Genomic DNA, 12,231 nt, shown 5'->3' with positions numbered 1-12,231 from the left:
TGAGCTTGTGATGTAGGTTGAAATTGGGGGTACAATGCTGTGGCTATCACAGAAATGTGGCTGCAAGGGATTGGGACTGGGAACTAAATATCAAAGCATACATGTCCCATCGAAAGGACAGGCAGATGTGGAGGTGGAGGGTGGGTGGGGAGTTGGTTGTCTTGTTAGTGAGAAATGAAAATTGAATCAATATCAGGAAGTGATATAGTCAGAATGTGTAGAATCCTTGTGGAACCACAAGGAATTCCTTGCGGGAGTTATGTACAGGCCTTCTAGCAGTTGTCAGAATGTGGAGAGGAAAATAAATCAGGAGAAAGAAAATGCATGTAAGAAAGACAGTATTACAAGAATCAAGAGGGACTTCAATATACAGGTGCACCAAGAAAATCAGATTTGGTAGCAGATTTCAAGACAAAGAATTCATGGAATGGCTACAAGATGGTGCTTTCAAGCAGTTGATGGTAGAGCCCACTAGGGAGCAGGCAGTTCTGGATTTGGTGATGTGTAATGAGGCAGACTTGATAAGGGAGCTGAAGGTGAAGGAACCCTTAAGGAGGAAGTGATCATAATATGATAGAATTCACCCTGCAGTTTGAGAGGGAGCAGCTGGAATCAGATGTAATGGCATTACAATTGTGTAAAGATAACTACAAAGGCATGAGGGAGGAGCTGACAAGAGTTGACTGGAGGGAGAGCTGAGCAGGGAAGATGGTGGAGCAGCAATGGCAGGAGTTTCTGAGGTAATTTGGGAGGCACAGCAGGAATTCATCCCAAGGAAGAAGAAACACTGAAGGAAGGATGAGACAAGGGAAGCCAGGGGCAACATGAAAGCAAAAGAGAAAGCAGTGCTAAAGACTAGTGGGAAGTCAGAGGATTTGGAAACTTTAAAAAGCAGCAGAAGATAACTAAAATAGCAATAAAGGAAAAGAAGATGAAATATGAGAGTAAGCTAGCAAGCAATATAAAGGCATGGATTTCCTCCGGGTGCTCCGGTTTCCTCCCACAGTCCAAAGATATGCCGGTCAGGTGAATTGGCCGTGCTAAATTGCCCAAACTTTAGGTGCATTAGTCAGAGGGAAATGGGTCAGTGTGGACTGGTTGGGCTGAAGGGCCTGTTTCCACACTGTAAGGAATCTAATCTAAATTGCAAGAGTTTTTTTTAATATATAAAAGTTAAGGAAAAGGCAAAAGTGGACATGGACCACTAGGGAACAAAGAAATGAGAGAGGAACTCAATAGGTACTTTTTATCAATTGTCACAGTGGAAGACACCATCAGCATACCAAACCTTCAAGAGAGTCAGGGACAGAGGTGGGTGTAGTGAGTATCACTGAGGAGAAGGTGCTGGAGAAGCTGAAAGGTCTGAAGGTGGATTAGTCACTCGGACCAGATGGATTACACCCCAGAGTTCTGAAGGAGATAGCTGAGGAGACTGTAGGGGCATAGGTGATGATCTTTCAGGAATCACTGGAGTCAGGGATGGTCCCAAAGATTGGAAAATGGCAAATATGGCACCCCTGTTTTAGAAAGGAAGGATGCAGTAGACAGGAAGCTACAGACCAGTTAGACTGACTTCAGTCATTGGTAAGATTTTAGAATCCATTATTATGGATGAGATTACATAGTACTTGGAAGTGCATGGTCAAATAGACGAAAGTGAGGACTGCAGATGCTGGAGATCAGAGTCGAGAGTGTGGTCAGGCAGCATTCGAGGAGCTGGAGAATTGGTGTTTCAGGCAAAAAGTCCTTCATCAAATAGGGCTGCGTCAGCATAGTTTTGTCAAAGGGAAGTCATGCCTGACAAATCTGTTAGAGTTCTTTGTAGGGGTAATGAGCAAGTTAAACAAAGGAGAGCCAGCAGATGTAATCTATTTGGATTTCCAGAAGGCCTTTGACAAGGTGCCATGCAGGAGGCTGCAAACTAAGATGAGCCCATGGTGTTAAGGGAAGGTATTGGCATAGATAGAGGATTGGCTGACTGGCAGAAGGCAGAGAGTGGAGATACAGGCTTTTTCAGGATAGCAGCCAGTGACTAGTGGAGTTCTGCAGGAGCCAGTATTGGTACCACACAATTCACATTATACATTAATGATCTGGACAAAGGAAGGGAGGGCAAGTTTGCCGATGGCACAAAGATAGGTGGAGTGACAGGGAGTGTTGAGAAACCATGGAGGCTGCAGAAGGATTTAGACAGGCTCAGAGAGTGGGCAAAGAAGCGCAAGGCAAATGCAGTCATTTCAAGATGGCTAGTATCCAATAACAGAAATGTATTGCTAAAGCCGTAGAGGGTTCTGGTCAGACCACATTTGAAATATTGTGAGCAGTTTTGTGCCCCATATCTAAAGAAGGATGTGGTGGTATTGGGGTCCAGAGGAGGTTTCCAAGAATGATCCTGGGAATGAGGTGCAGTTGAGGACTCTGGGTCTGTGCTCCATGGAGTTTACAGGGATGGGGGGGATTCTGATTGAAACATACAGGATACTAAAGAGGCCTGGATAGAGTAGACATGGAAAAGCTGTTTGCACTGGTAGGAAAGAGTAGGATCCCAAGGCAAAGCCTCAGAATGAAGGGACAATCTTTTAGAACCATGAAGGAATTTCTTCAGCCAGAGGGTGGTGAATCTGTGGAACTCATTACTGCAAAGGGCTGTGGAGATCAAGTCATTGAGTGTATTTAAGACAGAGACAGAATGTGGATTACTAATGACTTCAAGAGTTATAAGGAGAAGGGTATCTTATAGTTTTATAGTCCTATGAACCACAATATCCGATTCAACAGCATGGCCTAGCCACATTAATACTGTGCAAATGGAATAGGTGGAATTATAAGAAAAGGGGTCAGAAGCGGGACATTGGTCAGCCTCTTTGATGGATAGGAGGGTTGTTAGACCATTAAAGAGCAACTGGCTCCCTGTTTGCAGTCAGATAAGGACCAAGTCAGACAAAAGAAAAACTGGGATTGATAGACTTCTGTTGGGCAATTAATGGTGAATTGAATTGAACTTATTGTCACGCATACCGACGCACAGTGAAAAGCTTTGTCTTGCAAGCAATACAGGCAGAGCACAGAGTTAAGTAGCATAGTTAAGTAAATAACAGGTAAACAGCAACAAAAACCAAAACACAGGTACAGGCAAATGTAAAGAGTTTGTGAGTCCATTCAGTATTCTAACAACAGTAGGGTAGAAACTGTTTTGAAACCGGCTGGTGTGTGTGTTCAGGCTTCTGTACCTTCTCCCCGATGGTAGAGGTTGTAGAAAAACATTGCCAGGGTGGGATGGATCTTTGAGAATGCTGGCAGCCTTTCCTTGACAGTGGGCCTGGTAGATGGATTCTATAGATGGGAGCTTGGCCTTTGTGATTGTCCGGGCCGAGTTCACCACTCTCTGTAACCGACTCCGATCTTGAATGGTACAGTTGCCATACCAGACAGAATCCTCTTGATGGCAAGGGTATTCGCTGTCATGCTAAATTTCCTCAGCTGCCTGAGGAAGAAGAGGCGTTGTTGGACCTTTGTAACCAGTGCATCTACATGAAGAGTCCAAGAAAGCTTGTTATGGATGACCACTTCCAAACGTTTGACACTCTCCACTAATTCCATCTCTGTGCTGTTAATATGTAGGGGGACACGAGTAACATTCTGCTGAAAGTCAATAATGAGTTCCTTGGTTTTGTTGGCATTGGGAGCTACGTTGTTCTCAGTGCACCATTTTTCCAGGTCTTCCACTTCCCGTCTGTAGTCTGTTGCGTCACCATCTGAGATTCGACTGACTATGGTGGTGTCATCAGCAAATTTATAAATGGATCCAAGAAGTGTTAAGATACAGATAAATCATGATCTGATGAAATGGCAGTGCATGGCCTCTTTCTGTTCCAATGTCTCTTTCTCTAAAGGACATTGGTGGATGAGTTGGGTTTTAATCTGACAGATTAATGGATCACTTAGCATGTGCTAGATTTTTTTTACTAACAGCTGATGGGACTCAACTGCTGGTCTTCAAATGCAAATTAGGCACTGGAGTAGGCCATTCAACCCTTTGAGTTTGTACATGTTTGATCTGATTGTGGCCTCAAGGGCCTATTCCTGCTTACATCCAATGACCCATGGACTCTTATCAGTCAAGAATTTATCTCTCTCCCCCCTCCAACTCTATTTTGATTTAGTCCCTACCCTCCCCTTCACTGTTTTGATCACACAGCACTGCCCTTTGATGTGAAGGGCAGTGTTTGTCACTGGCCACCCGGGTGTTTTCCTATCTTCCTGGTGGTGGAAATTGAATAAAGATTGGTGCACTTTGTGTCTTCCACTGTGTCTCACACCCACACACACACACCATGGGTGCTGGGGATAAAATAAGCACTACCGCACTTAGGTGGTAGTGTGGGGGTTAAAAAAGAAAGGGGAAAGAAAAATAAATAAATAAACAGGAGAGGTTTGTCCTCATGTCCCTGTAGAAAAAAAAAGAAAAAAAAGGATAAACAGGAGTCTCCCTCCAACTCTATTAAAAAAAAGAATTTATCTCTCTCCCCCCTCCAACTCTGTTTTGATTTAGTCCCTACCCTCCCCTTCACTGTTTTGATCACACAACACTGCCCTTTGATGTGAAGGGCAGTGTTTGTCACTGGCCACCCGGGTGATTTCCTATCTTCCTGGTGGTGGAAATTGAATAAAGATTGGTGCACTTTGTGTCTTTCACTGTGTCTCACCCCTGCACACACACACCATGGGTGCTGGGGATAAAATAAGCACTACCGCACTTAGGTGGTAGTTTGGGGGTTAAAAAAGAAAAAAAATATATAAACAGGAGTGTCACAAAAAAAAACAGAAAATGTAAAAAAAAAGAAAAAAAAACAAGCATGTTAAAAAAAAAATAATAAAGATTCGTGCACTGTGTCTCACACCTGCGCGCACACACCATGGGTGCTGGGGAAAAAAATAAACACTACCGCAGTTAGGCGGTAGTGTGAGGGTTAAATTAAAAAAAAAGGAGATTCACACAGCACTGCCTTTTGATGTGAAGGGCACTGCTTGTCACTGGCCACTTGGGTGTTTGCCTATCTTGAGAGTTGGATCAGTGTGAGTGAGTGTGCACACATGCAAATAGAGAAAAAAAAAGATAAAAAAAGAAAAAAAAGAAAAAAGAAAAGAAAAAAAAAGAATCTCTCTCCTCCCCCTCCAACTCTATTTTGATTTAGTCCCTACCCTCCCCTTCACTGTTTTGATCACACAGCAATGCCCTTTGATGTGAAGGGCACTGCTTGTCACTGGCCACTTGGGTGTTTTCCTATCTTCCTGGTGGTGGAAATTGAATAAAGATTCGTGCACTTTGTGTCTCTCACTGTGTCTCACACCTGCACACACACACCATGGGTGCTGGGGAAAAATAAGCACTACCCCGGTTAGGCGGTAGTGTGGGGAAAAAAGAAAAAGAAAATAAACAGGAGCCTTGATCACACAGTACTGCCCTTTGATATGAAGGGCAGTGCTTGTCAAAAAATAAATAAATAAACAAGAATGTTAAACAAAAATAAACAGGAGATTTAAAAATAAACAAGGGTCTCTTTGTATAGGGCACTGCTTGTCGAAAGAAAAAAAAAAGAATCTCTCTCTCTCCCCCCTCTAACTCTATTTTGGTTTAATCCCTGCCCTCCCATTCACTGTTTGATCACACAGCATTGCCCTTTTGTGAAGGGCACTGCTTGTCACTGGCCACTTGGGTGTTTTCCTATCTTCCTGGTGGTGGAAATTGAATAAAGATTGGTGCACTTTGTGTCTTTCACTGTGTCTCACACCTGCACACACACACCATGGGTGCTGGGGATAAAATAAGCACAGGAAAAAAAAAAAAAAAAAAAAAAAAAAAAAAAAAAAAAAAAAAAAAAAAAAAAAAAAATAAATTCCCCCCTGTCTGTCTGGGGAAGAGGCACCGGCCCTTAGAAGAGAGAGAGGCGCACTCCAGCAGCGCACCGGCGGTGCTGCCGCTCTCCAGGGGACGAGCCAACGGTGCCTCCTGACTGTCCTGCACCGTGGCCCGACCTACCAAAACCCCCAGGGGCTACAGCAGGGCCTCCTGCTGCCTCGACTCCTCCGGCCCCTGGGGAGGACTTTAATGACCATGCAGGCCACGGTGTGGGCGACAACGGAGGACCCTCCGCTGGGTCGTCGAGTGGTGGAGGGGAGGGGAGGAGGGTGTTATCCTTGCTCCTCCCTCCCAGACTGTTTTTTTCTGGGGGCCTTGGCCCTGGGGGATGACCTTTTCCCCGAGGAGCCAGGCGTCCTGGTGTCGGGAGAGGAGCGGCAGCCCAAGCCTCTGCCGCCCGATGACCTGAACTCGGGGCGTTCCGGGAAGGGGAGCACCGAGAAAGGTACCGCCGGTGACCCTGGGGGTGGAGTTGCCGGGGGTTTGAGGCCGGTTGGCGGCGCCGGACCAGCCCCCATCCTCTCGGTGGGGGAGGGGTCGGTGACCGACGGCGACCTCCCGGAGGAGGGTTCGGGATCGGTGGCGGACACCGGGGACGACGCGGACTCCGTCTGCAGTGACGTTTTTGAGTCCCAGGTGCCCCCCACCGATCTCCCCCTCATCCCCCTCGAGGAACTCCGGGAATTTGTCGAGGAAACTCGGAGTCGCCGGGATAGAGCCCAACTGGCGCTCGACCGCTGGAGCTCTTTTGAGAAAGTTTACTGGTCGGCCCTCGCTGCCCGCCAGGCGCCTGGGCTCGATGTCAATGAGCGAAAGCGAGTCAGGAACTTCCTGGGAGCACTCCTGGTGAGGGCGAGGGACTTCAGTGCCCCTCCCTCGTCCTCCCTGTAAATATATACACGGGTTTGTTAATTGTACTGGTGGTGGTTGCACAACGCTTCCGACATGGAGACAACTATAGCCAGCCTCAACATCAACGGCAGCAGGGAGTCGCAGCGCAGATTCCAGACCCTCTCGGTCCTTCGGGACGGGAGGTATGCGGTGTGCTTCCTGCAAGAAACCCACACTACCCCGGGAGACGAAGCCACCTGGCTCCTGGAGTGGCGAGGGGGGGTCTACATGAGTCACCTCACCCGCAGATCTGGCGGGGTGGCTATCCTGTTGGCCCCGCATTTTCAGCCGGAGATCTTGGGGGTCAGGGAGCCAGTGCCAGGCCGTTTGCTTCACCTGACGGTTCGGCTGGGGGGCGCGGTGCTTCACTTGGTGAACGTCTACGCTCCCCCGGCCGGGCCGAGGCAAGCGAGCTTCTTCCAAGAAGTGTCCGCTCATCTCGCTTCCATCGACGAGGGCCAGTGCGTCGTCCTCGGGGGAGATTTTAATTGCGTCCTCGAGGGCAGGGACCACGGCGGTGCCCGCACTGACCGCGCGTCAGGGAAGAGGTTGGGGGACTTGGTCAAGTCCTTCGACCTGGTGGACGTCTGGCGGAATCTCCATCCCGACTCCATCGCCTTCACCTTCGTGAGGCCTGGGGTCGGAGTGTCCAGAATCGACCGCCTGTACGTTTCGCGGGCGTACGCCTCCTGTTTCCCGAAGGCCTCCATGCGGCAGGTGTCGTGCACGGACCACCACCTGGTGTGGGCGGAACTCCTTCCGTTCGGCGCCAGGCTCGGCTCCGCGTACTGGCACTTTAACAACCTGCTGCTGGAGGACGAGCGGTTCCGGGACTCGTTTCGTCGCTTCTGGGCCGGCTGGAGAAGGAAGCGGGGAAGCTTCCCCTCCCTGAGGCTATGGTGGGACGTGGGCAAGGCTCACGTCCGCGTCTTCTGTCAGGAGTACGCGAGGGGGTCGACGAAGAGGCGGAAATCCAGGATCGGGGAGTTGGAGAGGGAGTTGCTCGACCTGGAGTCACGCCTCGGTCAGCCCGACGCGGACCCGGCCCTGCGCGGGGTGTACGAAGAGAAGAAGGCCGCGCTCCGGGACCTGCAGCTCGTCGGGGCTCGGGGCGCGTACGTGAGGTCGCGGATCCAGCTCCTCCAGGACCTGGACCGCGGCTCCCCCTTCTTCTACTCGCTGGAAAAAAGGCGTGGCACCCGTCAGCAGCTCCTTGTGCTGCTGGCCGACGACGGGTCCCTCGTCTCGGATCCGGAGGGCGTCAGGGCCCACGTCCGAAACTATTACACAGCCCTGTTCTCTCCGGATCCGTCCAGCGAGGATGCTCGCAGAGTTCTGTGGGAGGACCTGCCGCAGCTCGGCCCGGAGGACGCCGGAAGGCTCGACGCTCCCGTCACTTTGGAGGAGCTGACCGGCGCCCTCGACCGGCTCTCGAGGGGCAAAACCCCGGGGCTGGACGGGCTGACTGTGGAGTTCTTCAGGGCGTTCTGGGACGTCCTGGGGAGCGACTACGCACAGGTCCTGGGGGAGTGTTTAAATGCCGGACAGCTGCCCCTTTCTTGGCGCAGGGCGGTCATCGTCCTGCTGCCAAAGAAGGGGGACCTTCGTTCCTTAAAGAACTGGCGTCCGGTCTCCCTCCTCGGCACGGATTACAAAATCTTCGCCAGGGTGTTGTCTTCTCGCCTGGCCTCCGTGCTGGCCCACATGATCCACCCGGACCAGTCCTACACGGTCCCGGGCCGGAGGATACACGATAACGTCCACCTGGTCCGGGACCTGATCCATTTCTGTCGACGGGCTGGTCTGCCGAGCGCCTTCCTGTCTCTCGACCAGGAGAAGGCGTTCGACAGGGTCGATCACGAGTACCTGCTCGGGACTCTGCGGGCATTCGGGTTCGGGGCGCAGTTCGTCGCCCGGATCCGACTTTTGTACGCCGCCGCAGAGTGTCTGGTTAAAGTTAACGGGTCCCTGACGGCGCCCCTTCGCTTCGGGAGAGGAGTGCGTCAAGGCTGCCCCCTGTCCGGCCAGCTGTATTCCCTGTGCGTGGAGCCTTTCCTGCGCCTCTTGCGGAGGAGGTTGTCGGGGCTGGTTCTGCGCGGCGCGGGCACGGGGGTGGTCCTCTCGGCCTACGCCGACGACGTGCTCCTCACTTTCACCGACCCGGCTGACCTGGGGAGGATGCGCGAGTGCCAGGCCGTGTACTCGGCGGCGTCTTCCGCCAGGATCAACTGGGCCAAATGTTCCGGACTACTGGTCGGCCCGTGGCGGGTGGACTCTCTGCCGGAGGAGTTACGGGGGTTCAGCTGGAGTACCACCCATCTCCTCTACCTGGGGGTCTACCTCAGCCCGGCTGAGGAATCCTGGCCGGCCAACTGGCAGGAGCTGGAGGCCAAAGTCTCGGCTCGCCTAGGCCGCTGGACAGGACTGCTCCGAGTGCTATCTTACAGGAGTCGAGTGCTGGTCATAAACCAGCTGGTGGCCGCCATGCTGTGGTACCGGCTGGTCACTTTGGTCCCTCCTCTTGGCTTTGTCGCTGGCATCCAGAGAACGTTGGTCGATTTCTTCTGGGACAAAAAGATGCACTGGGTCGCCGCGCAGGCTCTGAGTCTCCCTATTGAGGAGGGCGGTCAGTCGCTGGTGTGCGCCCGCACCCAGGTCGCGACGTTCCGCCTTCAGACCTTGCGGCGATACCTTTACGTCGAGCCTCCTCCTAGGTGGTGCGCCCTGGCGACGTATTTTTTCCGCCAGGTGCGTAACCTCAACTACGACACGCAGCTCCTGTTCGTCGACCGTGACGGTTTGCAGGTCGCCCTCAAGACGCTGCCTGTCTTTTACCAGGACCTGATCACTGTCTGGAACATGGTCGAATCGCGTCGCGCCTACCCTCCGGCTGGAGTAGCGGCTGTCGTCAGGGAGCCGTTGCTCAGGAATCCGCACCTCCGTACTCGCGGGTTCGAGTGGCTGTCGGAGGAGAGGGCCGCGGCGGCGAGGGTGACCAGGGTCGGGGACGTGCTGGGTGCCGGGGGCCTGGGCTGGACGCTGCCGCAGGACATAGCAGGCAGGGCGGCGGTAGACGTCCAGTACGTGGCCACCGCCATCCGACGCCTCAAAACGGCGGTGCTCGGACCCGACGTAGTACACCAGTTGGAGGACGCTCAGGTGTGCGGTGGGATCCCGTCCGAGCTCACCCCAGCCCGGACGGAATTTCACATTGGCCCCAAGGTCCCGTACTTCCCGCGGGAGCCTGTGCCCCACAACCTGAGCCGCCTCCGAAATTTTAACTTTGTTTCGTTTAGGGAGGTGAACAGGAGAGCCCTGTACAGACTGCTGCTGCACACCGTCCACCTCTTCTCCCTCATCCACCGTCCGGACACGCCTTGGCGTGCCCATTTGCCACCGGGCGGTGGGGATCCCCAGTGGAGGGCTCTCTACGCGGGAGTCCTCCCCCTTTCTCTCGGGGATCTGGGGTGGAGGGTGCTGCACGCAGCAGTCCCCTGCAACCGCAGATTGCGGTGGTTCACGGACTCCCAGCCCAACTGCTTGTTCTGTGGCGCTGTGGAGTCCGTGGACCATGTGTATATTGGGTGTGGGCGTTTGCACTCCCTTTTTGATTTCCTTAAAAACCTTCTCCTCTGTTTTTGGCTGCACTTCAGTCCCACGCTCCTGATCTTTGGGCACCCGGTACGGAGGAAGGAGGGCAGGTCTGAAGACCTCCTCGTGGGTCTGCTCCTGGGCCTGGCCAAGCTGGCCATCAACAGGTCCAGGCAGCGGGCCGTGGAGGGGGTCGTTAGGGCCGACTGCCTGCCCCTCTTCCGCGGTTATGTTAGAGCCCGGGTGTCCTTGGAGAAGGAGCACGCGGTGTCCACCAACACCCTGGAGTTGTTCAGGGAGAGGTGGGCGCCGCAGGGAGTGGAGTGCATCATTTCTCCCTCCAACTCTATTTTGATTTAGTCCCTACCCTCCCCTTCACTGTTTTGATCACACAGCACTGCCCTTTGATGTGAAGGGCAGTGTTTGTCACTGGCCACCCGGGTGTTTTCCTATATTCCTGGTGGTGGAAATTGAATAAAGATTGGTGCACTTTGTGTCTTTCACTGTGTCTCACACCTGCACACACACACCATGGGTGCTGGGGAAAAAAATAAGCACTACCGCACTTAGGTGGTAAGAAAAAAAAAAAAAAAAAAAAAAGAGAAGGAAAAAAAAAAAAAAAAAAAAAAAAAAAAAAAAAAAATAAATTCCCCCCTGTCTGTCTGGGGAAGAGGCACCGGCCCTTAGAAGAGAGAGAGGCGCACTCCAGCAGCGCACCGGCGGTGCTGCCGCTCTCCAGGGGACGAGCCAACGGTGCCTCCTGACTGTCCTGCACCGTGGCCCGACCTACCAAAACCCCCAGGGGCTACAGCAGGGCCTCCTGCTGCCTCGACTCCTCCGGCCCCTGGGGAGGACTTTAATGACCATGCAGGCCACGGTGTGGGCGACAACGGAGGACCCTCCGCTGGGTCGTCGAGTGGTGGAGGGGAGGGGAGGAGGGTGTTATCCTTGCTCCTCCCTCCCAGACTGTTTTTTTCTGGGGGCCTTGGCCCTGGGGGATGACCTTTTCCCCGAGGAGCCAGGCGTCCTGGTGTCGGGAGAGGAGCGGCAGCCCAAGCCTCTGCCGCCCGATGACCTGAACTCGGGGCGTTCCGGGAAGGGGAGCACCGAGAAAGGTACCGCCGGTGACCCTGGGGGTGGAGTTGCCGGGGGTTTGAGGCCGGTTGGCGGCGCCGGACCAGCCCCCATCCTCTCGGTGGGGGAGGGGTCGGTGACCGACGGCGACCTCCCGGAGGAGGGTTCGGGATCGGTGGCGGACACCGGGGACGACGCGGACTCCGTCTGCAGTGACGTTTTTGAGTCCCAGGTGCCCCCCACCGATCTCCCCCTCATCCCCCTCGAGGAACTCCGGGAATTTGTCGAGGAAACTCGGAGTCGCCGGGATAGAGCCCAACTGGCGCTCGACCGCTGGAGCTCTTTTGAGAAAGTTTACTGGTCGGCCCTCGCTGCCCGCCAGGCGCCTGGGCTCGATGTCAATGAGCGAAAGCGAGTCAGGAACTTCCTGGGAGCACTCCTGGTGAGGGCGAGGGACTTCAGTGCCCCTCCCTCGTCCTCCCTGTAAATATATACACGGGTTTGTTAATTGTACTGGTGGTGGTTGCACAACGCTTCCGACATGGAGACAACTATAGCCAGCCTCAACATCAACGGCAGCAGGGAGTCGCAGCGCAGATTCCAGACCCTCTCGGTCCTTCGGGACGGGAGGTATGCGGTGTGCTTCCTGCAAGAAACCCACACTACCCCGGGAGACGAAGCCACCTGGCTCCTGGAGTGGCGAGGGGGGGTCTACATGAGTCACCTCACCCGCAGATCTGGCGGGGTGGCTATCC

This window comes from Chiloscyllium plagiosum, unplaced genomic scaffold (genome assembly GCF_037043375.1).
Source record: "Chiloscyllium plagiosum isolate Xiang-an unplaced genomic scaffold, Cpla_swu_hap1 HiC_scaffold_19, whole genome shotgun sequence".
In the NCBI taxonomy this organism is placed as follows: domain Eukaryota; kingdom Metazoa; phylum Chordata; class Chondrichthyes; order Orectolobiformes; family Hemiscylliidae; genus Chiloscyllium; species Chiloscyllium plagiosum.
The sequence above is the reverse complement of the archived record's forward strand: the minus strand, read 5'-3'. Positions refer to the sequence as shown.